This window comes from Tamandua tetradactyla, chromosome 7 (genome assembly GCF_023851605.1).
Source record: "Tamandua tetradactyla isolate mTamTet1 chromosome 7, mTamTet1.pri, whole genome shotgun sequence".
NCBI lineage: Eukaryota > Metazoa > Chordata > Mammalia > Pilosa > Myrmecophagidae > Tamandua > Tamandua tetradactyla.
Window position 1 is genome coordinate 157,573,478 of NC_135333.1, and position 27,778 is coordinate 157,601,255.

General features: G+C 37.9%; 1 non-coding gene and 1 pseudogene across 1 annotated transcript; both read left to right on the top strand.

Moving 5' to 3' along the window:
• The first annotated feature begins 606 nt into the window (after positions 1-606).
• Positions 607-27,778, top strand: part of LOC143690720 (SKA complex subunit 2 pseudogene) — a 32,349-nt pseudogene continuing 5,177 nt past the window's right edge.
• LOC143642937 (U6 spliceosomal RNA) lies at positions 23,355-23,461 on the top strand. Its single transcript, XR_013155995.1, has one exon. It is a non-coding gene; the product is annotated as a U6 spliceosomal RNA (small nuclear RNA).

Genomic DNA, 27,778 nt, shown 5'->3' on the forward strand with positions numbered 1-27,778 from the left:
GGTGAGCCCTATGGGGAAGGAAAATTAACAATGGCAACAGGAGGGAAGGAGAAGCTAAGCGCATGATCCTTAGTAGATATAAGGGACTGTCAGTGGAAAGTCAGGTAGATTCAATCCAGTGACATTTTCTTGCAGTAGGAAGTAAGGGCATTTGCTAAGAAGAGATGATGTGGAGGTGATACAGGATGAGGAAAGTAAAGAGGTTTAGCAATGCGGAATTGGGAGTTGAATAAAATTCTGCAATAGAATTGCTGGGCAGTATTCAGAGTACAGTTGAGGCAGATGTTCATATCTTTATAATGATACCAATTTGTCCTTTGAATTGCTCCAGCAGCACTGAGCTTCCTGGTTTTAAGAATAGATGAGGCAGATTTATCATTTCATATAGAAACAAAGATAAGATTTTGCTAGATAGGTGTAGCAACAACAACAACTAAAACAGAAGCACAGCAAAAAGAGAGAACTGGCAGCATAATGATTGAGATGATAAACCATGAAGTCTAAGCCTGATCAGGGAACGAGTAAATCTAGAAAAGCCTTTACAGGTAGGAGACAAAAAATTGGACCTGCAAGCTGAAAAACTTCGCATTGTGATCAGAATGCAAGATGTCTGAATTCAGGATTTTGAAGGGAGAAGTAAGGCAGTTTCTGAAGGCAACACAATTCAGGTTTAGTGGAGGTAAAGCAATGAGTGAGGAAAACATCAAAGAAATGACTATTGGAATTGTCACCTTGGACTTGGAAGTCTTCCAGAATGATGGAAGGACTTCGGGTATAACCTATGTATCAGGGTGAAAGGAAAATGAGGTCTCATACAACAGAATCTTTATTGGTTGAGGATGAGTAAATAAGAGGTGAGCAACTTCAGCGAAGGCAGGGAGAAAGTGGTATGGGCACGAGAGGACAAGTCTAAAAGGGCAAGGGAAGGTCAGTGGTCTCATGGGGGCAATAAGAGCAGGGAATATCACACAAACCTTCTGAAATACATTGCAAATGAAGGAATAAAAAAACACCATTTAAGACTAGTTATGTTTGTTTCTTTTTCCCTATTAATCTTAGAACTGTCTTGTCATTCTAAGTTCCTAAAAGCAACTTCTTGGAAATTTTATTGAAAATGCATTAAATTTATAACTAAAAGAAAAATTGTATCTCTAGGATGTGTCTTCACATCCAAGATTATCACATATATTTCTACTTGTTCAAGTCCTGTTTGTGTCTTTCAGTAGTATTTTATATTTTATTTTTGACACATTTTTATGGCTATCCCTTCAGTTTGTATGAATTTTATTGGTACTACAATTCAATTATTTTGTCCCATGATCTTCCAATTTTTAACAACACATATAAATGCAATCAATTTCTATATTTCACTTTCTACTATCCCAATATTTTACTGAAGTTTCCTAATGATTTTGTAACTTTTTAGAAAATGATTTTGGGTTTTGACTTATAATATCATCTGTAAATAGTAAACGTTTTCATTTTCTATCCCAATTTTTTTTTTTTTTTGTATTCTGTATAGTTGGGGTCATTCTTTTTCCATGCGAGTATCCATTATCACAGCACGATTTGTTGAATTTTTATTTGTTTTTTGTTTGATTTTTTATTGTTTGTTTGTTTGGGGAAGCGCATGGGCCGGGAATTGAACCTGGGTCTCCGGCATGACAGGCAAGAATTCTGCCACTGAACTACCCTCATACCTCTTTCATTCCAATTTCTAATATTGTCCAATTTTGTCCAATTTTGTAAGGCTAATGTCCAATTTTGTCAGGCTGAGATAAATATATTTTATCACTTAAGGAAGTATCCTTTATTACTGTCTCAATGAGATTTTTTAAAACTCAAGTGTTTCTGGAGTGATGCAAATGTTCTAAAAATGATCATGGTGATGCATACACAACTAAACGATACTATGAGCATTGATTGTACACCTTGTATGGACTGTATGTGTGTGAAGACTTTTCACTAAAAATATTTTTTAAAAACAGCTCAAGAGTGGATATTGAGCTATGCCAAACTTTTATTCTCTACATTACTGTTTTAGTTTCTTGGGCTGCTCAAGCAAATACCATGCAAAGAGATGGCTTAAACAACGGGAATTTATTAGCTCACACTTTTGAGGCTAAGATAGAAGTTCAAATCAAGTTACCATCAAAGCAGTGCTTTCTCCCTGAAGACTGGCATTCTGGATGCATGTGATCCTTGGACCTTAGCTTGTTACATGAGAAGGCACTTGGCCAGCATCTGCTGATCTCTCCTTTCTCTTCTGGTTCCATTGATATTCAGCTTCTGGTTGCTCCCTCTGACTTTCTCTCCTATCTGTTTGGATTTCATTCTACTTACAAAGGACTCCAGAAATAGGAGTTGGTTGAGGTGGGCTACACCTTAATTTAAGTAATCTCATCAAAAAGTTCTACTTACAATGGGTTCACCCCCACAGGAATGGATTAAGTCTAAGAACATGTTCTTCTGGGGTACAGAGAGCTCCATACTACTACATTCTGCCCTCAAGACCCCCAAAAGACATGTTCTTTTCACATGGAAAGTGCATTCATTCCATCACAACATACCAAAAGCCTTTAAGTCATTTTAGTAACAAGTGCAGTGCAAAGTTTCATCAAAATCTGTTATGGGTATGGTCTTTCCTGGGATATAATTTTCCTGACTCCGAGCCTGCGAAATCTAGAGAACAGGTACAAAGTAGAAATTCCCATTCCAATAGGGAGAAATTGGAAGGAAAACAGGGCCACAGGTCCCAAACAGTTCTGAAACCCAGCAGGGCAAATTCTATTAGATTTCAAGTTCTGAGTGTCACCTACAGAACAGAGTTTTGTCCTCTAGGCATGATGGAGCAGCAGTTCCAGCTTTTTCAAATTATGTAACAATTGTGCTCTCCTTGAACTCTGAGGTTAAGTCTCTACCCTCTGACACACAAATACCTTACCAACAAGTCTAGAGAAGTTGCTAATTCTTGCTTACTAGGTCAAATCAACGGATATCATCAATACAGTAGACCAGTGCAATGTCTTGTGGAAGGGTGGAACAATAAAGGTCCCCTGCAGACTAGATTATGACATAGGGCTGGAAAGTTGACATACTCCTGAGTTAAGACAATGAAGGTATATTGCCAGACTTGTCAGCTGAAAGCAAACTTAGTGGTCTTTACTAACAAGATTTGAGAAAAAAACATTTTCCAGATCATTAACTGCTTACCAGGTACTAGGGGATGTATTAATTTGTTTAAGGAATGATCCAATATCTTGAACAGTAGCTATAATTGGAGTCAACACTTGGATGAGTTTATGATAATCCACTGTCACCCTCAAGATCTGTTTGTTTTCTGTATAAACCAAATAGGAGAGTTGAATGGGGATGTGGTGGAAATCACCATCTCTGAGTTCTTCAAGTCCTCGATGATGACACTTATCTCTGCAGTCCTTCCAGGACTGTGGTATCTCTTTTGATTTACTATTTTGCTAGGTATAGACAGTTCTAGTGGCTTCCACTAGGCCTTTCTTACCATAACAACCCTCACTCCAATGTGGGGATTCTCCAAGTTGCAGTTGTTTCATCAATAAATGTAATGTTTGGTAAGCTTTTTGTAGATATATCCTCACAGATTAATTCAATTCTTATCTACTTCTTGTTTGCTGAGTGCTTTATGTTGAACGTTTTCAAAACTTTTAAGATGATCATTTGTCATTTCTCATTTGTTTTTTAATTTTGGAAATTACATTGACCAATTTTCTAATCTTATTTCAGCCTTGCTTCTTTGAACTGAGTCCCAACTTGAGTGTGATATATTACTTTCTTTTTTATCTATTGCTGAATCTTATTCTCCAACATTCTGTTTTGTATTTTTTCATCTGCGTTTATTAGAGGAATTGTCAAAGTTTTCCTTTCTTGTATTATTGCTATCAGTTTTTGTTACTAACGTTAAGGTCTCATTATTAAAACGTTTAATGAGTAAGGGGTTTTAATCTGGAGTGATGAAAACGTTTTGGAACTAGATAGAGGTGATGATTGCACAACACTGTGAATGTACTAAATGCCACAAGCTGTTCAGTTTAAAAATGGTTATCTTCTTTTATGAGAGTTTCACATCAATAAATTATTGAAGTTGGGAAGTCTTGCCTCTTTTTCTTCTGTATAGAAATGTTTACATAAAATTGGTGTAATTTTGTCCTTAAGTATTCACTGTGAGTTCACCCACACCTGGAGTTTTGTTTACATGCAGGCTTTTAATGCAGATTCAACATCAGGATTTTATGCATGCACACAAAAAAGTCTTTCAGAAATAAAGACAAAATAATGATATATCAGACAAGCAAAAACTGATAGAATCCATTCTGACCCACATATAGAGAAATATTAAAAGGAATTCTTCAGAGAGAAGAAAAAAGTTTTCACAGATGGAAGCATCACATTCCAGAAGGAATGAAGTATACTAAAGAAAGTAAATAAGCGTGAACAGTTAATTATGTTACAATAATAACAATATTTGGGGGGGGGCCCTCATATATATGTAGTTGTAAAATAAATAACAATAAAAGTACCAAAGGCTGGAAGGGGAGGAAAGTAAAGTGTCCTAAGTTTCTTGCTGTGTCTGATAAGTGGTAAAGGGAATTTGTGGTAGCATCTAATAAGTGAACATTCATGGGTTGATCTTGAAGGAAACCACTAGGAAAAAGAGTAAAAAAATATGAAACCATATAAAAATTATACAACTAAAGGAAATAAATTTTAAAAATAAGAAATTATTTTTTTAAAACATAACAGAGGGCAGGCCACAGTGGCTCAGCAGGCAGAGTTCTCACCTGCTATGCTGGAGACCTGGGTTCGATTCCTGATGCTTGCCCATGCAAAGGAAAAAAAGGGATATAAAAAAAAATAACAGAAAAGACAAGAAAAAAAGAGGATTGGATCGACAAGCCAAAGAAAGTAAATAGGTTGACAAATATATACCTTACCTTGCAAATACTAATCAAAAAAGCTGATGTAGCTATACTAATATCTGGCAAAGTAGACCACAAGGAATAAAGCATTACCAGAGAGAGAAGAGATATTTCATTATGATAAAAGGGTCACTCAACCAAGGAAATGTAGCGTCCTAAAGTTTTATGGCTCTTATCAAAATCTGTAAAGCAAAAAAGAACAGATGTAAAGAAATGGACACATTTATAGCATTGCGGTAATAACTCATAACACGCAGTTAAAAGCTGATAGATATGTGGAAAATTTGAACAATGTGATAAAAATTGCACTCAAAATCAAAGCTGGAAATAGAATGGAACTTCTTAGATCTAATATAAAAGGTCTCGAAAAATGTTCTAGGAAAAATCACACTTAATGCTAGACTATTGAAACCTGAGATGGGAACAAGATAAGGATATCAACTATCCCCACTTCCGTATGATTGTATTAAAGATTTAGCTGATGCAATAAGGCAATGTGGTAGATGGAATTAGTTACCCCAATTTAGACACTTTCTTAATCTTCAATATGCATTCCTGTGGATAGGAACCCATTGTAAACAGGATCTTTTTTCTTTTTTTCTTTTGCATGGGCAGACACCCAAAATCGAACCCAGGTTCTCTGGCAAGGCAGGTGAGAACTCTGCCTGCTGAGCCACTGTGGCCCACCCAAATAGTATCTTTTGAAATGTTATTTTAGTTGGAGTGTGGCCAACTGAATAAGAGAGTAGGCCTTAATTTGGATTATGGAGTCCTTTACAAGTAAAGAAATTCAGGTGTAGAGAAAGATATGGGGAGGAGTCAGAAACCAGAATTCAATGGAAACCACAAGGGAAAGAAGAGAGAGATAAAGCCAAAACATTTGAAGGCTTGTGGCAAGCCAGCACTGGAATGCTACCGACTCCAGAAGGAAGCAAGCTTTCTAGCCTCTGAAACCATGAGGCAATACATTCCTCCTGCTTAAACCAATCCATTGTGTGGGTGTTTTTTCACAGCAGCTTGGCAAACTAAGACAGGTCTTGGTACTGAAAATTGGGGTGCTGCGATTATAAAAATCTAAAATTGTGGAAACAGCTATGGAATTGATTAATAGATAGAGGGTGGACAAATTGTGAGGTATTTGATAGAAAAGGCCTAGATTCCTTTGAAGGCTGTTGGTAGAAATATGGACATTGACATACTTCTGATAAGGCTTTAGAAGGAAATCATGTGTTTCTGGAAACTAGAAGAAAGGTGATCCTTGTTAAAAAGGAGCAGAGGATTTGGCTGTACTATGTGCTAATGTTGGATGGAAAAGCAGAGCATGTGAGTGATAAAGTTGGATAGTTAGCCGAGGAGTTTTCTAAACTCAGTTTGGAAGATATAGCCTAGTTTATCCTTGCAGTTTATAAGTAAAACGTGAGAAGAAAGGGATAATCTGACAAATGAATTCTTAATTACAATGGAACCAGAAATTGATGACCTGGAAAATACTCAGCTTGTCCAGAAGGCATGCTCTGAGACCAGGGCCAGAAGCAGCTTCATTAGGACTCTTCTTGAACTTCTGGGAGAGGAGTCGCCAGAGAACAGATCTCTGTATGTGGATATAACTGAATATCCCTTTTGTAAATAAGGTGTGACTGGGCATGGATCCAGTCAGCCATTTCAGAGGAAGTCAGGAGTGGGAATGCAGTCATCCTGGAAGAATCTGTGGAAAGTTCTTTTATGTAATGGCTCACACCACCTTGAACTGCACACAGAGACAGTACAGTTTTTGCAAAATGTGAATGAACAGAAGTACTTCCAGCCTGGACTGAAAGGGACAAAGAATGAATGAGTTAATGGAAAAATTACTTCAAGGGCAAAAGCATGGAAGCTGAGGTCTGGATGGAAAAGATCTCCTGGGCCAAAGAGGGGGCCCATCCATGTGTGGAAAGGTCAAATCTGCCCCTATGCTTAGAGAGGACAGGCCATCTGCCATGATGCTCAGGGAGTGTTTGGTCACTGCCCTGGTGCATGGAGAGGATGGAGCCTATACCTCAATTTGGCAGTTCATTCAAGGCCTACTCTACAGTTAAATTTTCAGTTTTTTTTTTGCATGGGCAGGCACCGGGAATTGAACCCAGGTCTCCGGCATGGCAGGCGAGAACTCTGCCTGCTGAGCCACTGTGGCCTGCCTGAATTTTCAGTTTTTTTTAATGTGACAGGACAAGCATATGACAGGACATAAACATGTGAAACCGTGGGGGTCAAGAAAACATGTAACTAAATGTGAACCTTCCCTCAGGATTGACTTCTTTTGTTTCTCTGTTTCTTATCCAGTCAAGGGTGGGTCTTTGAAAATTAAAAGCACTCAATAATTTTTTCTTGGGTTTTAATATTGACATTCAATTGACAATGTAAAGGATAATTAGGGTCATATGCCTTTTATTCTTTCAAATAATACTAACTGAAAGCATGCTTGAGAGCATTCATCCTCCCCATTCTGCTGTTCCCCTTCAATCTTAGCATCTCCCTAAGTGACAAAGGTAAATAAATATCACCTTTACAGGTGCCCCCGTAAAGGTAATAAAGAAGTTAAATGGTGCATTCAGAAAATGGCCCTGTCTCCACTACTCTGCTATTTCTTCCTGACCACAAGATTCCTAAGAAGGGTCTCCAATCCACTGGCGTAGCCTTTTCTTAACTTGAATCAGCCCATTTTGTCTATAAAGCTGTTACAGCTCTAAAGCAGAATGCAGTAAATACGGGAATGGAATGGTAGGTGTGGTGCTGCATTAATCACCTCCTTAATAAGTTTTTCCAAGGATAAATATGGGAAAAGTATTTTAATCACAAAGGAAAGGACAAGTACTGTTGATGTACAGTCAGAATTATATGAACATAAAATTCCTGAGCAGGGTTGGTCTTTTTGTGGAGCAGATAAAAGCCAAAGGTCAATGGTTCTTTTGGATTTGGCTGCAAAACACTAACAAATTGATACAAGAGGAAAACAAACAAAATCCACTTCATTTTGCAATAGGTATAGTGTTTTTAGTAGAAAAACAAACTATAAAACTTACAGTGCCCTACTTCAAACACTTGCATACTTTAGTAATTATAAACATTGGCAAACGTGGAAGTAGTTATTTTGGGTTTGTTTGCCTAAATGTTGAGCTAGTAGGCATTTGTTGGTCATTTGTCCATTTAAAGTCAACTTCGCAAAGTGAAATATAAGGCATGAAGATTGATGTGGACCAGGGTCCATTAGTTGCATTGTATGTCAGGAAGAGCTGTTAGTTTTCTTATGATTTTTTTTTTTTTTTTTTTGCATGGGCAGGCACTGGGAATCGAACCTGCGTCTCTGGCACAGGCAGGTGAGAATTCTGCCACTGAGCCACTGTTGCCCGCCCTTCTTATGAATTTTTATATGCTGGTTTGGAGCAGGTTAAAATGAAGACATTTTCCAAATAAAGGAATTATTTTTAATTCCTATAATTAAAAATATAAATCCTATAATTAAAACCTGCTCATCTTTTTCCAGACTTCTGCTAACTTAACTCATCATAAGTGATTTTCCAGACTCAAGAAAAGTGAGTTTTCTATACTGAAATGAGGATTCCAGAAGAAAGGGCTATCAAAACCAGCTCCTTGATTAATACTTGAATCCTGTCTAAATGCTATATTAAGGACCATTTATCCCATATATGGAGGTTTATTCCTAACCTAAAATCTTACTCCTAGAAGGGGGAACTTCTTTATTTCTCAAAAACAAAGCGATTTAGGATTTGCCTTTTGTGATCTCATCTTCTGCGCTGGTTTGAAATGATGTATGTACCCTAGAAAAGCCATGTTTTAATCTTAATCCCATTTTGTAAAGGCAGCCATTTCTTCTAATCTCTATTCAGTACTGAATATTTGAAACTGTAATTAGATCGTCTCCCTAGAGATGAGATTTAATCAAGAGTGGTTCTTAAACTGGATATGTCTCCATTCATTTGTGTGTATTCATTTGATAACTTTCTGAAGTCCTATAAAAGAGTTTTGGAGAATGAAACTCTTTAGAAAAAACGTTTTGGAGAATGAAAAAGATTCAGAGAGAGCAGAGAAGAATGACATGGCCATGAGAAGCAGAGATCCCACTAGCCAGCAACCTTTGGAGATGAAGAAGGAAAATGCCTCCCAGGGAGCTTCATGAAAAAGGAAGCCAGGAGAGAAAGCTGGCAGATGATGTCTTGCTTGCCATGTGCCCTTTCAGCCAAGAGAGAAATACTGATTGTGTTTGCCATGTGCCTTCTCACTTCAGAGAGAAACCCCGAACTTCATTGGCCTTCTTGAACTAAGGTATCTTTCCCTGGATGCCTTTGATTGGACATTTCTAAAGACTTGTAATTGGGACATTTTCTGGGTCTTAGAACCGTAAACTAGCAACTTATTAAATTCCCCTTTTTAAAAGTCATTCTGTTTCTGGTATATTCCATTCCAGCAGCTAGCAAACTAGAACACCTTCCATACTCATTAGCTCTTTCCTTTTATTTAAGGCACTTATTTGTACCCTAATTTTAATAACTGAGTACCTGTCTAATGCTTGATTCCCTGTCTTTTGCCCAAAGGTCTAGCATCATATTCTGTTCCCAATACCCTTTTATATAATAGCGTTTTACAATTAGGGACGTGCACAGGAATAAACTGTGAAGGTTTTCTTAAACAGAGATTCCTAAATCATATTTCAGTCAGATTCTTCTTTAGAAACGCAGGGATGCAGATGGGCTTCTGCATTTTTAAAACTGTCCACCTGTTACTATTACTTTATCCAAGTTGTTAGATTGAATTATGCATCCCAACATAGACATGTTCTTAATTTGAATCCACTTTCCTGTGTGTGCAAACTCATTATAAATAGGACCTCTTAATGGTGTCATTTTTATTAAAGAAACAGGAAGGCAGAAGTTGGAGAATGCCACAAGAAGCCAGAAGTCAGTAGAAACGTGAAGAACAGAAATAAGGAGAGAGATTGTTATGAGATGGGAGACAAAGCTGTAAGGCAAAGAACTCCGAAGATCGTAACGCTAACTCTAAAAGGAAGCAAGATTTCTAGCACCCAAAACTGTGAAAGAACAAATGCATATTGTTTAGCCAACCCCTTCTGTGGCATTTTTCATAGCAGTCTGGGAAACTAAGATACCAGGTCTTTGCTTCATCTCATCTCCAAGTTCTAGTTCACCTTTCTCTGACTTGCTTATAGACTAAGTGAGCCACAGCTCTTATAATGCGAAAATTAAATTTGAATATTTAGGACCTGGGCAGAAACCCTCAGAAGAATCAGCATTGTTTATGCGGAATATATACTTACAAAGTTACTCTTATAAAAAAATAAATTCTTGTCTATATTTTGGTGCCAATCAGAAATGAATAGGGGAAAGAATGCATCAGGGAAAGAATTTTTAAAATAACAAATGAAGCTTGTTGAAATTTTTAAATCGGGAATTCACAAACTTTAGTGTACATAAGAATTACTTGGAGAGCGTGTAAATTAAATATATATATATTCTTTGGCTCCCAGCTCTCTCAAGTAGGTCTGGAGAGAGACCCTGGAATCTGCATGCTTCACTATCGCTGAGGATACAAAGGTGGTTTTTGGACCACAATGTGAGAAATACTGGCCTAAATCATTGCATATCTTTGTTTCTGTCCTGATTAATTTTAGCCATTCTTGTTTCTAACTTTTATGCCTGACAAATATAATTTTGTGTCGCTGGGTGAGATATGTGATCATTGAAGACCAAATATAGTCGGTGCCTTTAGTAGGTATTACTCTGAACGTGAGTGTAATTATTTAATTTCTATATTACATTCTAATAAGAAGCTCTCCCTTTTGATGTCTTTTAAAGGAGAACTAGCATACTTTACCTTTTTTCAGTCATAATTAATGCTTCGGTGTTTAAAAATAGTGACTTGCTTGGCTAGGGCACCACCGCCACCTGTTGGCAATGAGTGCAAATTGCAGGTGTAGATTTTGACCACTGAATTCACACACATTGTTGTGAAATGCCACCTCCTGGGGCTCTGTAAGTTCTATGAACATAAAAGGTACTCAGATAGGACTACAAGTTAGTTTTCTAGTGAAAAGTCTTTTCTCTGTGGTAGTCCAGGCTCATCACAACCTTTATGTATAAATGCTAAGCGTTCTGCTCTTTGTTCAGGGATAGTAAGTGACCATTTTAAGGTTTTTATGGAATAACCAAAACTGGCAAAAGCCAGAGTTGAAAAAATGGAAGTAGCAATGCTGACAGAATTTTCTCCTTTCCCCAGTGGAGGCATTAATCTTCTTTTTAACCTCAGAAAATTCTTGTGCCTTGTTATAATTTAAGGGCAGCAGCAGTACCCTATTGCTCTGGCTTTCAGAAGTTTTACATTCTGAAGGGACCAATATGTATTATATCAGTGGGACTTGGAAGCATGTAATGTGGAATGTATAAAGATAACCAGCAGAATGGCCATATTTATTTTTAGAAAACATCCTCAAATCTTTTACTACTATTCTCCGGTAGATAAAGTCTATTGTCATTTTGCATTTGTGTTAACAACACCAATAGAAGAAGGCAATCTTTAGGATACTTTAGGATATAGCCTTTCCCCCAGGATAATAGTTACTCTTCTCTTTCATTTAGATTTAGTGTAAAAGTTTACATATAATTATAGAAATACATTGTATTGGTTTGTTAAATGCTGCTGGAATGCAATAAACCAGAAATGGAATGGCTTTTAAAGAGGGAATTTATTAAGCTGTAAGTTTACAGTTGTAAAGCCATAAAAATGTCCAAACTAAGGCATACAGAGAAAGATACCTTACCTCAAGAAAGGCCGATGGATCTAGAACACTCCTATCAGCTGGGAAGTTATGTTATTGGGGTTTGCTGGGTCTTTGGCTTGCTTTCAAAAAGCTTCCCTGGGAACCTTTGCTTTCTGTTTCTCCAAACATCTGGGTCTCCTGTTGGCTCTGAAGCAACAGACTCAGAGCCAACAGCTCCTGGTGTCTCCTGGGGCATTTACATTTCCAGACATCTGTGTCTGCATCTTCATCTGAGGTTTCTCCAAAATATTTCTTCTCCTAAAGACTCCAGTAAACTACTCAAGACTCACCTTGAATGGGAACAGTCTCATCTCCATCTAAAGGTCACACCCATAATGGAGTAGGTCAGTCTCCTAGGAAACAATCTAATCAAAGCCCCCCCCCCCCAATATTGAATCAGGATTAAAAGAAACACGGCTGCCCCCCCCCAAGATTGGATCAGGGTTAAAACATGGCTTTTCTAGGGTACATGATAGTTTCAAACTGGCACGAAAAGTTTACATATATTGTATTGAAAGACAAATAATAATTATCAGGGAATCAACAGGAAAAAGAACAGATGACAGTACAGAAGTAATGCGAAAGGAAAGGATATTGTTTTTGTCAAGGTGATACGTATGGAAATCATTTTGGGGTTTTAAGAGTATGTCCCTGGCCAAAATTGCACCTCATTTGCCTCTTCACTGGTGCTTGTAATTTCTCTAGCCTGTAGCAAATATTCTTATTTACTTATGGAAGAGATTCCACATTTTGGAATAGTCTCTGGGACACATAACACATTAACTCAAATGTGAACTACTGAGGGAGATTTTGCTGAGTAGGAGAAACTCAGAACCTGAATAAGGGTTGCCTGGAGAAGGAAAATGCTAGAGATTAGTGAGAACATCAATTTTGTGAGTTCTCATTTTGGCTAAAAGCCTGCTTCTAATTTGGGCTTCCATTCATACCCTCAGTTAAAGGTTTGCTGATTGCCCTCTTATCTATGCTATCTGCTTCTAAAACACCATATTTGGAGTATCTAAGGTTGTATTTAATCACTTTATCACTGCATGTAATAACACCTATAAAGTTCTCAGCAATTCATTGCGCTGCTCACATTTATTCCCTGTAAAAAGAAACGGAATCTTCCCTGATGCCTGCCAAGCTACCTGACAAGAATATTACAATGACAAAGCAAACATCTTTGTTCTCTTAGTTGCTTGAAACAAAATATTTTTACCTATTAAAAAAATAGTAGCCTACCTGGAAGGGTGTAGGTAAACATTTTTAATTTTGTTAAAGAGAAAATAATCATCCCCATTTATCTGAGAGAAACCCAAGTGAAACAAGATTACACTAAATGCTACCTTTAGAGTACAGGAAACAAATAACAAAGGAATGTTCCCACCTAATCACATTTGGACTAAAATAATACCACAGATTCTATTTCTGTCGAGTCCTAGAAAAGCCATTTTGTTCTGTTTAAATGCACTCCCTAAGGAATATCTCTGGGAAAATTTGGAACAAACGTTCTCCCACCATTGTATTTGGAAAGTAAATAGCAAAAGAGTAAACAAACAAGGCTCTTCTCCTCTCCCCGCTTCTTAGCTGTTGACGCTGAACTCTGTGGTTGCTGAGTGTATTTTCTTTCCAGCAGCCACAAGCATCCTAAATGAAAGGCACCGCGCCAGGCACTTGTAACGGGGCCTCTTTTGATGCTTTATTGCTGTCCTTCCAGCTAAGCATTACCCTCCCTGTTTCAGAGGCTAGGAATCGGAAGCTCAGGGGGATGAAGTGACTATTCCAATGTCCCAAAGCTCCTCTGAGCAGAAGTCAGGATTTGAATCCGTGTGCCTGTGCTGGAGGGTCTGTACACCTCCCATTCTCATTTTCTTTCTAGCGTTCTAGTACATCATGTTGTCTCTCTGTATAACCAATATTTACTGACTGAGCTAGTATTTGAACTAGGCAAAGAAGATGTAGACAGGCGTGTCTTTGTTCTGAGACCATGGGAAAAACAATCAGTAGTGAAGACTGAGCATACAAAAGGCATCTTTTTCCTTTTTAGTCTACTAACATCTATACAACCTGAAATTTCCCCTACAAAAGGCAATTTTATCACATGGTGTTTTTTTTATAAATAATTTTAGAGTGTTTCTTTCGAGGGTAAGTAAGAGGTTTTGGAGTGTATATCCTTGGTTGTAATTGGATATGGAGTTGCAAATGGAAACTTAGCTTTGCAAAGAACTTTTTGGAAACTTCATGACTGCAAGGCTCTCTCCACTGTGCCCCGCCAGCTTCGTGAAACCCCTCTCTCTCGCTTCTCACTATTCCAATTACTCACAAGCCCAACAATTTGACTAGAAAGATTTGGAAATGCAAATGTTCTGGAATGTTTTCAAATTCTCTCATTTTAAAACTCACAAAATCCTTGTAAAATGGGATCAAGATTAGGAAAGATGGGCAAAGTATATTATATTTCTCTCTAAATTACTGCTTGATTTTTAGCCATGTGACCTGGGCAGGTGGAATCTGCTTATTTGTGTGGTTAATAGTGGGTCCTTCATTAGATGTAATTTTGAAAGATACAAGGTTTTCTTGTTGGTTTTGTTGTCTCCTTTCTCTCCCAGATGAAAGGACCACTGTCTTCATTTAGCCTCAATCTTGGGGCTTTTTTCCCCCTGTACTAGGCCTATCCTTACTGGATAGAAGTCCCATTTTTGGATTTTTCTTTTCCTCCTTTTCTTCCTAAACCTTCTAAAGTTGTCTTGGCAAACTCATCTGAGCTAATATGTTAATGGTGATTCAAAGTTAAATGATTATATCATGTATGTGTGTGGAGTTAGTGTGTTAACCCAAAGTTGTGACCCTCCTCCTTGTGCACTTTCGGTAGGAGTCAGAAGAGTCTCAGAAGGAAGCTAAAATAATGTTTCCAGTACCAACTGGCCACAGGGGTTGGCAATGGGGTCTGGGACCCTTAAAACAAAACCTGCAAGTATTTTATATATATTTATTGAATGCTTACTATATAAGTATTTATTGAAAGCATTATAGACACAGCATTAAACACAACAGACAAAAATTCCTACCCTCATAGAGCAAATGGCTGCAAAGCCCTGCTTCGCTCTTGTTCCTTTCCTTCTTTGCCCTCTCATATCACTGCAGCCACACTGGCTTCCTTCTGTTCATGAACCATCAGATGCATTCCTGCTTCAAATGCTCAAATGCTGTCTTCTCAGGGAGGCTCCCATAATCACCAGAAGCTGCAAACTTCTGCTCCAATGGATGCTCCCACACCCTGCACCCACTCTCCCTGCCCCACCCCCAGCAATCTACCTGCTTTCCCTGCTTCATTTTTCTCTATAGCACTCAACTATACATTTTACTTGTTACTTTTTTTCTTTTTGCCTCTTGTGTTCCTGTCAATACAATGCAAGCTCTATGAGGGTAGGAATTTTTGTCTGTTGTATTTCGTGCTGTATCTATAATGCCTGGTCCATAGCAGGCATTCAATAAATACAAAATGAATAATTCTTCCACTTGCTCAAGTCGGGACTTATAGTTGTAAAATTGCAACTATTACCTGCTTCCAAATAAGCAGAGAAATGATTTATTGAAATACTATTGGAAGGCTAAAGAACAGGACTCAGAAAATGGTCAGGAATCAAAAAAAGCTGGGCTGCAGCCAACCCAGAGAAGGTCACACAGTATGGTGAGACCCATACCCCTGAGGACGTGTTGGTGGTGTCTGGGGCTCCTCACTCTGTCTCCACCACTGTGAAAAATCGCTTAATTGTCCCTCTCTTATTGCACCCGTCCCTCTAATTCTGGAGTGCCAGGTAGCCAGACAGGTAGAGCCCCTAGACCACATACCAACCATGAGCTGCCAAGAGCTGGGGGAGACAATATGCAATCCCTGCTTCCTATCAAGTGGCAGCCTGGGTTCTGCCTTCCACCAAAATTGATACAACAAAAGATTTCACAAATGAATGGCTCTAGACTGGGCAGTCAAAGAACAAAATGGTTCAAAATTATGCCCAATTCTATCCTAGAATTATAAATAGAAAGTGACTTTCATGTGTTATATTTCATTTGTTTTCTCTAATTCTTGTTTTCTAAAGGTCCCCAGTGATGTGAATAGGTACATTGGTTTGTTTGGTTGGAGAAAATTAACACAAAGCCATATTAAAGTAATAAAAACTTTAGCCAGACCTCTATTTTCCCCTTGAGGCAGCCTGTGATCTGTGATCTATCAGAACTTTTATGCTAACCTGAGAAAATGAGTGACTTGATTAGTCTTCAGTGGCCCAGCTGTTTCTTCAGAGTAAACTTTTTAATCCAAAGGGTAATATAATATCTTTTGTATTTCACACAGTAAAGTGAAAAACATCAATGATAAACAGATGTTCATCTGGCTGATTCACTCGTCATTCTATTCCCCATAGAAAAAAGTCACGCAAAGTATTGAACTAGAGCTCAAATTTATTGTACAAGTATTTTTGTTTGGGGTGGGATTATTTGAAAGATATGTACCACAATCACTCTCGTCTTTTACAATGTGGCTTTTCTGCTCTTCCTCTTGCATCCAAGCTGACCCTGTGACTTGCCTTAACTAATAGAATGTTGTAGAAGGAACATATGTGATTTCTGGCCCTAGACCTCAAGACGCTGTGTAGTCATTTGGAAGCCAGCTGCCATATAAGAAAGTCTGCGCTATCCTGATGGGGAGGCAAAGTGGAGAAGGAGATGAGAGGCACAAGGAAAAGCAATTGAGGCACCCCAGACAACAGCTGGCCTCACTATACACATTGTGAATGAGACCCCAGCTGAGCCACGAGCTGACGCTAGTTCTGTGAGTGGCCCTATTCACAAGGAACAGAAAACCACCCACCTGAACCCAGTAAGCATGCAGAATTATGAAAAATAATAAACTGTCATCTTAAACCTATAAGTTTGAGGATAGTTTGCAACAGATAATTTAAATATCTAGCATGAAAAGTTTTTTTTTTTCTTGAACCTGATAAGGTATTGGCATTTTAAATTAACATCTTGAAAAACAATTCATTTTTTTTTTAACCTCTGTTTAGGGAGGAGCACAGTATATTTCGCTTTGTTGGGTCACACCCTTTAATGAAAATCTAAGGACTGGAGCACAGTTGAATTTTAAGTAACTGATCACGTCTTGTGTGTGTGTGTGCCTCTGAAGTTGGTTATTCTTTATCCTTCACTTGCGAAGTGTATATAATCCATGTTTCCCAGGCTCTAAAAATCCTACCTCTAGTTTGCCCCAGTGCCAACTCTGAGCCCTCATTTGGCAGTAACCTGTAACTATTTCCAGGCATCTCTAGGAGGCACTTTACATATACTCACTAGTACAATTGTTTAGTGTCCTATGGCACCTACCATTCTCCTTCTCTCTTGCTATTGCTTCCTGTAGCACAGTCTGTTTTTCCATCCCATGAAGACATCCCTAAACAGTTATGGACTCGGCAAAGCTGTTTCTCCCCTCTGCTGAAGTTTCTGACGCCATCTGACCTTGATAACCATGAAATATGATACCTCCTGTGGTCCAGGACTACTGCTTCAGCCTATGTCCTTTGCGAGCTCCATCATTCTCCAAATGAGAATGTATTCTTCCTACCTTTCCCCCAACTACGGCCACTTCTAAAAGATAGTCTACAAATCAGTGCTGCCTTGAATTCTTGTTGTCATATAGAGAGTTTTAGTGAAATCTTAAATGTCAAAAGTCCTTCTCTCCCTATGGCGTTGGCATCAAAGTGGGCCAAGCAGTTGATATCTGAATGAAGGACATGATGCTTCCCCTTTAGGGCAGCCTTAAACAAGGCTGTTTGTTTTGCTCTGTCTTCCCTGTGAATGAGTTATTTCTCTGGAACTCTTTGGTCCTACATATCCTGCAGAAAACTAGTTGTATATGAATTGAAGACTCGGTTCCAATCAGGTTCAAATAGTAAGTAAGGGACATCATATTCTATCATTCCCTCGGTTATTAACAGTGACTCATATTAAGATGGTAGAGAAGACAAGAGACCTCTAGATACCACAGTCTAAAGCAATTATTTAATGGCCAAATAAATATTAGAGGCTTGGTCATGGGGGGTTCCCCAACTGAGTGTTCCAGCCATGGGTATTAGGAGAGGCTCCGAAAAACATGTTTTTTTAGCAGCTGGTTTGGCAATTGATGATTCTCTTTGCATAATCATCACTTGCCACCACTGCCTCCACCACCCAACCCTAACCATGGTAGGGATTTTGAAAAGCATTAGCTCCTTATCACTTCTTTTACATGAAGAAGCCTCTAATAAGGAAAGTTGCCGAGTGCTGGTGATGTTCTGTAGGATCTGCCTAAGGGTGTTTCTCTTATCTATTGTCCACAGGTAAGTCTCCCAGCACCTGTGCCAAAGCTCAGAACCACTTTCTCCCACTTGAAAACAACAATGTGTAGTTGGCCTCTCCATTCTTCCTGTGGAAGCCACATTGCCTCATGTCTCTTTCAAAGAACTTACAAAAGTTCTGTCCAGATGCTATAGAGGGATAAGTATAGGTATGGTGCTATGTAGTATTACCTCACACGTGAGACTCTTTTCCCTTTAGCTATTCTCAGACCCAGAGTGAAGATTATTTGTGGTACAAGGGGCAAGTATCCTATTATGCAAGTGTAACCTTTCTGAGGAAGAACTGATCAGTTCTATAAATTCATACATCCTCTTGTGCTTAGGGGACTCAGCTAAAGCTTATCTTAGTACACACTGTATGGTATGCCTACTTCTCCTCTCTGTTTCTTTCCCTTAAACTTGATCTTGGCAGCATTTGTCCTTTTATGCTTGAAATAATGCTTTATTAATTATATAGTATTTTTAGAAGCAGTTGAGGTATAAATATTCAACAGGTAAATGGATAAAAGTGTTACATTTCTTTACACCTGCTGCTTCCATAAAGAGCAGGGATGTATCTTTTGAGAAAATATCTAATATAATACTAAGTACCCCATTATACTTCAGAAACACACACAAGCTAAGCAGTCATCAATTACTGCTTAGCAGATGTTCATCAAATATCTACCATGTGTCCTTTTTTATTTTTATTTTTTTGTCTAAAATAAGTGGGATTTCAAATAATGCAATAGGTAAAAATCATCTGGCAAACACATCCCCAAGTACTCCTATCCCCATGCAAGCCCCTCTCCTACTTCTAATTTATGGGTAGAAATGACATCTATACTTTTCCTCATGTCTCAGTACTTACCTGATAATAGACCTTATTCTAAAGTCTGAGGGTATATTCTAAATTCTCTGATCAATCAGTGCTCTGATGCAAAAGTGAGAGAGGGATGCTCTGGTGTTGTTTATGTTTTGACTGACCTTTCCAGACACTGATTCCATTCCTCTCATCTTCCATGCCTCCCTCCCTTCCACTCCCCAACTCTCAGATAGAATCTTTTAGTCTCGTCAAACAGAGAGATTTCACTTTGGTTAAGTGGGGGAAGGATGGCAATCATAGTATGGTAGAGATTTGGATGCAAATGATTCTATCCTGTTGGAAGTATTTAATTTTTTTAACATTATTTTTGGAAGCAAACTTTGCAAGAAGCCCAAATTTGAGAAATATTCTAGGTAATGTCTTAATGTAGTTCAGATGTCGAACATTTAATTTAGACTGAGTAAATATTATAATAAAATCAAAATACTTAACTGTTATTGCTTTCTCAATTTCTTTACAGGCTCTTAGAAATTTATTCTGAAAATGGAAGTGGTCAAGATGGCAGCTTAGCAATGTGCACAATTTAGTTCGTCCTCCAGAACAGCTACTAAATAACCAGAAACAGTACAGAAAGCTCCTGGGGCCACGTCAGTGAACGAACACACAGTGTACCCCAGTCCAGACCAGCTGGACCTGCTGGGAACCCCTCCAGAACCATGAGTTCCCAAAGCCACGGTGGCCAGTGCCCCTGTCCTACACGTTGCTTCCCAGAGGGGAAAGGAAAGGGACTTTACAAGCAGCAGGGGCTAAGCACAACCAAACGCCAATTGTGGAATTAATTAACAAATTCTGACAACTAAAAATAGGCCCCCAGCTCAGGTGAACCTGGCCAAAGTGGAGGTCACTCATTTTTGCCCTGGTTCCAAGGGGGCAGGGTTGATGGAGAAAGAAAAAAAAAAAGAAACAGAGGTTTTTATGGCTGTGTTTCTACAAAGGCTTGATTGCCTTTGGATAGAGTGGCAGGACTTCTCAGGCTGCAACTGCCCCAGGCACAGGCAGAAACAAGCTCATCTGAGGGCTTGTCTGGAACCTGTGCCTTCCCCAGGGGAGAGGTGAACCCAACTCAGGTGGAATCCCTCCCTTAAGGAATTCAGACACCAGGGCTTGGTAATTTGAAACCACTAAAACCAGCCTACAAACTCTCCACTGTCTCTGTCTTTGGCAGGAAGAGTCTGCCAAAGTTAAAGGTACCACATCATCTTATGCTGGTGGGACCTGCAGGCAGACAAGCACCACATACTGGGCAGGATAAGAAAAACAGAGTCCAGAGACTTCAAAGGAAAGTTGTTCAACCTGCTGGGTCTCACCCTCAAGGAAAACTGACACAGGTGACTCTCTTTCTTACTGATAGGAGGCCAGTTTGGTCTTGGAAAATCTGGCTGGGGTCTATAATACCTAAGTAGACCCTCCTAAGGGTGGAGAGAAAAAGGCATCATACAGGCAGGGCAAGGAACAAGAAAACGATAACTGAAAAATTCTGCTCTGTTAAACAAAACCTAAGCTAGAGGTCCAGAAAAAGCTGAACTGAAGGTCAAAGAACAGACAGACAACAAATACATCCAGGAAAAAAACCCTAGGTAAAAGAAGTGAAAGCAATCTCCAGAATAAACTAATTAAGGTAATTAAATGCCTAGACACCAGCAAAAAGTAACAAATCACATTAGGAAAATTGAAGATATGGCCCAGTCAAAAGAATAAACCAATAGTTCAAATGAGATACAAGAGTTGAAACAATTAATTCAGAATATATGAACAGATGTGGAAAACCTCATCAAAAATCAAATCAATGAATTGAGGGAGGATACAAAGAAGGTAAGGAATGAACAAAGAGAAGAAATCAAAAGTCTGAAAAAACAAATCACAGAACTGATGGGAATGAAAGGCACAGTAGAAGAGATGAAAAAAACAATGGAAACCTACAATGGTAAATTTCGAGAGGCAGAAGATAGGATTAGTGAACTGGAAGATGGAACATCTGAAATCTGACAAGAAAAAGAAAATATAGGGGAAAAATGGAAAAATATGAGCAGGGACTCAGGGAATTGAATGATAATATGAAGCACATGAATATACATGTTGTGAGTGTACCAGAAGGAGAAGAGAATGGAAAAGGAGGAGAAAAACTAATGGAGGAAATTATCACTGAAAACTTCCCAACTCTTATGAAAGACTTAAAATTACAGATCCAAGAAATGCAGTGTACCCAAAAGAGAATAGATCCAAATAGATGTACTCCAAGACACTTATTAATCAGAATGTCAGAGGTCAAAGAGAAAGAGAAAATTTTGAAAGCAGCAAGAGAAAAGCAATCCATCACATACAAGGAAAGCCCAATAAGACTATGCATAGATTTCTCAGCAGAAACCATGGAGGTGAGAAGACAGTGGGATGATATATTTAAATTACTTAAAGAGAAAAACTGCCAACAAGGATTCTATATCCAGCAAAATTGTCCTTCAAAAATGAGGGAGAAATTAAAACATTTTCAGACAAAAAATCACTGAGATAATTTGTGACCAAGAGACCAGCTCTGTAAGAAATACTAAAGGGAGCACTAGAGACAAATATGAAAAGACAGAAGAGAGAGGTGTGGAGAAAAGTGTAGAAAGGAAGACTATCAGTAAAGGTAAAAAGAAGGAAAATTAGATATGACATATAAAATCCAAAAGGCAAAATGTTAGAAGAAAGTAATACCTGTACAGTAATAACACTAAATGTTAATGGATTAAATTCCCCAATCAAAAGATATAGACTGGATTAAAAAACAGGACCCATCTATATGGTGTCTACAGGAAACACATCTTAGACCCAAGGATAAACATAGGTTGAAAGCGAAAGGTTGGGAAAAGATATTTCATGCAAATAACAATCAGAAAAGAGCAGGAGTAGCTATACTAATATCCAACGAATTAGACTTCAAATGTAAAACAGTTCAAACAGACAAAGAAGGATACTATGTACTAATAAAAGGAACAATTCAGCACGAAGACAAAACAATCATAAATATTTATGCACCAAACCAGAATGCTCCAAAATTCATGTGGCAAACACTGAAAACACTGAAAAGAGAAATAGACACATCTACCATAATAGTTGGAGACTTCAATTCAACACTCTCATCAATGGACAGAACATCTAGACAGAGGATCAATAAAGAAACAGAGAAATTTAATATTACAATAAATGAGCCAGACTTAACTGACATTTATAGGACATTACACCCCACAACAGCAGGATACACCTTTTTCTCAAGTGCTCATGGATCATTGTCAAGGTTAGGCCACATGCTGGGTCACAAAGCAAGTCTCAACAAATTTAAAAAGATTGAAATCATTCAAAGCACTTTTTCAGATCATAAAGGAATGAAGTTGGAAATCAATAATAGGCAGAGTGCCAGGAAATTCACAAATACATGGAGGCGTAACGACACGCTCTTAAACACCAGTGGGTTGAGGAAGAAATTACAAGAGAAATCAGTAAATATCTCAAGGCAAATGAAAATGAAAACACAACATATCAAAACTTATGAGATGCAGCAAAGGCAGTGATAAGAGGGAAATTTATTGCCCTAAATGCCTATATTAAAAAAGAATAAACAGCAAAAATTCAGGAATTAACTCTCCACTTGGAAGAACTGGAGAAAGAACAGCAAACTAACCCCAAAGCAAGCAAAAGGAAAGAAATAACAAAGATCAGAGCAGAAATTAATGAAATTGAGAACATGAAAACAATAGAGAAAATCAATAAGACCAGAAGTTGGTTCTATGAGAAAATCAAGAAGATTGATGGGCCTTTAGCAAGATTGACAAAAAGAAGAAGAGAGAAGCTGCAAATAAATAAGATCAGAAATGGAAGAGGAGACATAACCACTGACCCCACAAAATAAAGGAAGTAATGAAAGGGTACTATGAACAGCTTTATGCTAATAAATACAACAATGTAGCTGAAATGTACAACTTCCTAGAAAGGCATGAACATCCAACTTTGACTCGAGAATAAATAGACGACCTCAAGAAACCAATCACAAGTAAAGAAATTGAATCAGTCATTAAGAGGCTCCCCAAAAAGAGAAGTCCAGGACCAGATGGCTTGACATGTGAATTCTACAACACATTCCAGAAAGAATTAGTACCAACGCTGCACAAACTCTTCAAAAAAATTGAAGAGGAGGGAAAGCTACTTAATTCATTCTACGAAGCCAACATCACCCTCATACCAAAGCCAGACAAAGATACTACAACAAAAGAAAACTACAGACCAATCTTTCTAATGAATATAGATGCAAAAATCCTCAACAAAATTCTAGCAAATTGGTGCTCACTTTGGCAGCACATATACTAAAATTGGAACGACACAGAGAAGATTAGCATGGCCCCTGCGCAAGGATGACACGCAAATTCGTGAAGTGTTCCATTTAAAAAAAAAAATTCTAGCAAATCGAATCCAGTAACAAGTTAAAAGAATTATACATCATGACCAAGTAGAATTCATCCCAGGTATGCAAGGATGGTTTAACGTAAGAAAATCAATTAATGTAATGCACCATATCAACAAATCAAAGCAGAAAAACCACATGATCATCTCAATTGATGCAGAAAAGGCATTTGACAAAATTCAACATCCTTTTCTGTTGAAAACATTTCAAAGAATAGGAATACAAGGGAATTTCCTTAAAATGATAAAGGGAATATATGAAAAACCCACAGCTAATATCATCCTCAGTGGGGAAAAATTGAAAACTTTCCCCCTAAGATCAGGAACAAGACATGGATGTCCACTATCACCACTGTTTTCAACATTGTGTTGGAGGTTCTAGCCAGAGTAATTAGACAAGAAAAAGAAATACAAGGCATCAAAATTGGAAAGGAAGAAGTAAAACTCTCACTGTTTCCAGATGATATGATACTATATGTCCAAAACCCTGAAAAATCCACAGCAAAACTACTAGAACTAATAAATGAGTGCAGTAAAGTGACAGGTTACAAGATCAACACTCAAAAATCTGTAGTGTTTCTATACACTAGTAATGAACTAGTAATGAGGGGGAAATCAAGAAAATAACTCCATTTACAATAGCAACCAAAAGAATAAAATATTTAGGAATAAATTTAACTAAAGAGACTACACAAAGAAAGCTACAAGAAATTGTTAAAAGAAATCACAGAAGACCTAAATAGATGGAAGGGCATACCGTGTTCATGGATTGGAAGACTAAATATAGTTAAGATGTCAATTCTACCTTAATTGATTTACAGATTCAATGCAACACCAATTAAAATCCCAACAACTTACTTTTCAGAAATGGAAAAACCAATAACCAAATTTATCTGGAAGGGCAGGGTGCCCCAAATAGCTAAAAGTATCCTGAAGAAAAAAATGAAGTAGGAAGTCTCACACTACCTGACTTTAAGGCATATTATGAAGCTACAGAGGTCAAAACACCATGGTACTGGCATAAAGATAGGTATATTGACAAATGAATTGAATAGAGTCTTCAGATATAGACACTCTCATCTATGGACAATTGATTTTTGATAAGGCAGTCAAGCCAACTCACCTGGGGCAGAACAGTCTCTTCAATAAATGGTGCCTAGAGAACTTGATATCCACATGCAAAAGAATGAAAGAGGATCCATATCTCACACCCTATACAAAAGTTAACTCAAAATGGATCAAAGACCTAAACATTAGATCTAGAACCATAAAACTGGCAGAAGAAAATGTAGGGAGATACCTTATAAATCTAATACTTGGAGGTGGTTTTAAAGACCTTACACCCAAAGCAAGAGTATTGAAGAAAGAAAGAAAGAAATGGGAACTCCTCAAAATTAAACACTTTTACACATCAAAGACCTTCATCAAGAAAGTAAAAAGACAGCTTACACAATGGGAGACAATATTTGGAAACAACATATCAGATAAAGGTCTAGTATCCAGAATTTATAAAGAGATTGTTCAACTCAACAACAAAAAAGACAGCCAATCCAATTACAAAATGGGCAAAAGACTTGAACAGACACTTCTCAGAAGAGGAAATACAAATGGCCAAAAGGCACATGAAGAGATGTTCAACTTCCCTGGCCATTAGAGAAATGCAAATCAAAACCACAATGAGATATCATCTCACACCCACCAGAATGGCCATTATCAACAAAACAGAAAATGGCAAGTGCTAGAGAATATGTGGAGAAAGAGGCACAGTTATCCACTGTTGGTGGGAGTGTCAAATGGTACAACTATGTGGAAGGCAGTTTGGCAGTTCCTCAAAAAGCTGAATATAGAATTGCCATATGACCCAGCAATATCATTGCTAAGTATCTACTCAAAGGACATGAGGGCAAGGACACAAACAGACATTTGCACACCAATGTTTATAGCAGCATTATTTACAATTGCAAAGAGATGGAAACAGCCAAAACGTCCATCAACAGAACGAGTGGCTAAACAAACTGTGGTATATACATATGATGAAATACTATGCAGCCGTAAGACAGAATAAAGTTATGAAGCATGTAACAACATGGATGAACCTTAAGGACATTATGCTGGGTGAGATTAGCCAGAAACAAAATGACAAATACTGTATGGTCTCACTGATATGAACTGACATTAGTGAATAAACTTGGAGAATTTTGTTGGTAACAGAGACCATCAGGAGACAGAATTAGGGTATGATACTGGGTAATTGGAGCTGAAGGGATACAGATTGTGCAACAGGACTGAATGTAAAAACTCAGAAATGGACAGCACAATACTACCTAACTGTAATACAATTATGTTAAAACACTGAATGAAGCTGAATGTGAGAATGATAGAGGGAGGAGGGCTGGGGGCACAAATGAAATCAGAAAAAAGATAGATGATAAAGATTGAGATGGTATAATCTAGGAGTGCCTAGAGTGTATAATGATAATGAATATAAAAACTCTTGTTATTCAAGAGTTAACTTTTCTTGAATTAACTTGTTATTGTTATCTTGTTATTCAAGATGCAATGGAGAAGCTGGAGGGAACTGCCTGAAAATGTGGAGCTGTGTTGCTGTAGCCATGTTTCTTAAAGATGATTGTATGATGATACAGCTTTCACAATGTGACTGTGTGATTGTGAAAACCTTGTGTCTGATCCTCCTTTTATCTACCTTGTCAACAGATGAGTAGAATACATGGAATAAAAATAAATGATATGGGGAACAAATGTTAATATAAATTTAGTTTGAAATGCTAGTGATCAATGAAAGGGAGGGGTAAGGGGTATGGTATGCATAATTTTTTTTTCTGTTTTCGTTTTTGTTGCTTCCACATTGGAGTAGAGTGCAAAGGATATTAAGGAATGGTAAGCAAGACAGACAGGATCAGGGGGTCTGAAGATCAATGACAACAGACAACTTTATTCCTAACTAGTTCCTGCTTATATACTGCAGGGTTCACATGACAAAGAGTACGCACGCACCTGGTGAGAATACAGAGTGCTTACTTAAGATGACCGAAAAGAACCTGAGGCTAAGACAAAGCAAACATTCTCTCTCTCCCAGACTGTTCTTCATTAGGCAAAGAACAATCTCCACAGATTACTACTGCCGCCACTCTGATACCAGCTATTCTCAACAAATTCCGCAGGTCTTGATTTAACACTTGCTCCTACAGTTTTATTTCTTTTTTCTGTTGTCTTTTTATTTCTTTTTCTGAATTGATGCAAATGTTCTAAGAAATGATCATGATGATGAATATGCAACTATGTGATGATATTGTGAATTACTGATTATATATGTAGAACAGAATGATCATATGTTAAGAATGTTTGTGCTTCTTTCTTGTCATATTTTTTTAATTTTAAAATAAATAAAAAAAATTATTCTGTCCTGCTTCACTGTATTTCTCTTAGAAAGCAAGTTCAAAATCTAATGTTCCCAGAACTTTCCTGTATATAGCTACCTTTGTTAAAACACCTATAGTTGAATTAAAGAAGGAAAACCAAGTAGCACAATGCAGTAGGCACATTCAAGAGAGTAGATTATGAGAAAGTGAACTTTAGACAAATAGTTTCTATCCCTTGTTCTTACATGAACTTAATAGCAATGAACAGAGAAGTTGTTATTGCACATCCATTATGTTCCAGTTCTGGGAAGGGCAAGTTGGAAAATACACTAGAAACGTTAGCTATGGTTTCTCTGCTCAAACAGTGAGCATCTACGGGAGGAAGAGGAGACCCAGCAGGATATGACGATGGTCAAGAACAGGGAAGTGGGTCTATCCCAGGTAGGTTCAAAACCCACCCTACCACTTTAGGCAAGTTACTACTCCATGCCTCTGCTTCCTCCTCTGTAAGATGGAGTAAGATAGCATCTACTTCAGAGGTCAGTTGTCAGGATTAAATGAGATAATCCATGCAAAGCACTGAGGGCCCTGCCTGGCATGTAGTCAACAGTGGCACACAGCAAGCCAATTGCCGTTAGCTGCTCCTATGCTACCGAGAAGTACGTGTTCCTTGGCCGTGTCCGTGTAGCTCAGTAGGCCACCGCTCTGTATCCACGTTTATGAAAAGGCAATACTTATTTCTATGGATCAGTATACAGCTCAATTTTATATGCTGATTCTAGAAAAGAAAAAAGGACAGGCTAAAATATTTTATGAAGATATTGAAATTTAAAAACCATTTAAATGTAAAAAAAAATGTTAAGTGTAGAGATGCTTTCTCTTCAAATAAGTTACCCTGTTCTGGCTTTAGAGTAAAAAGATAA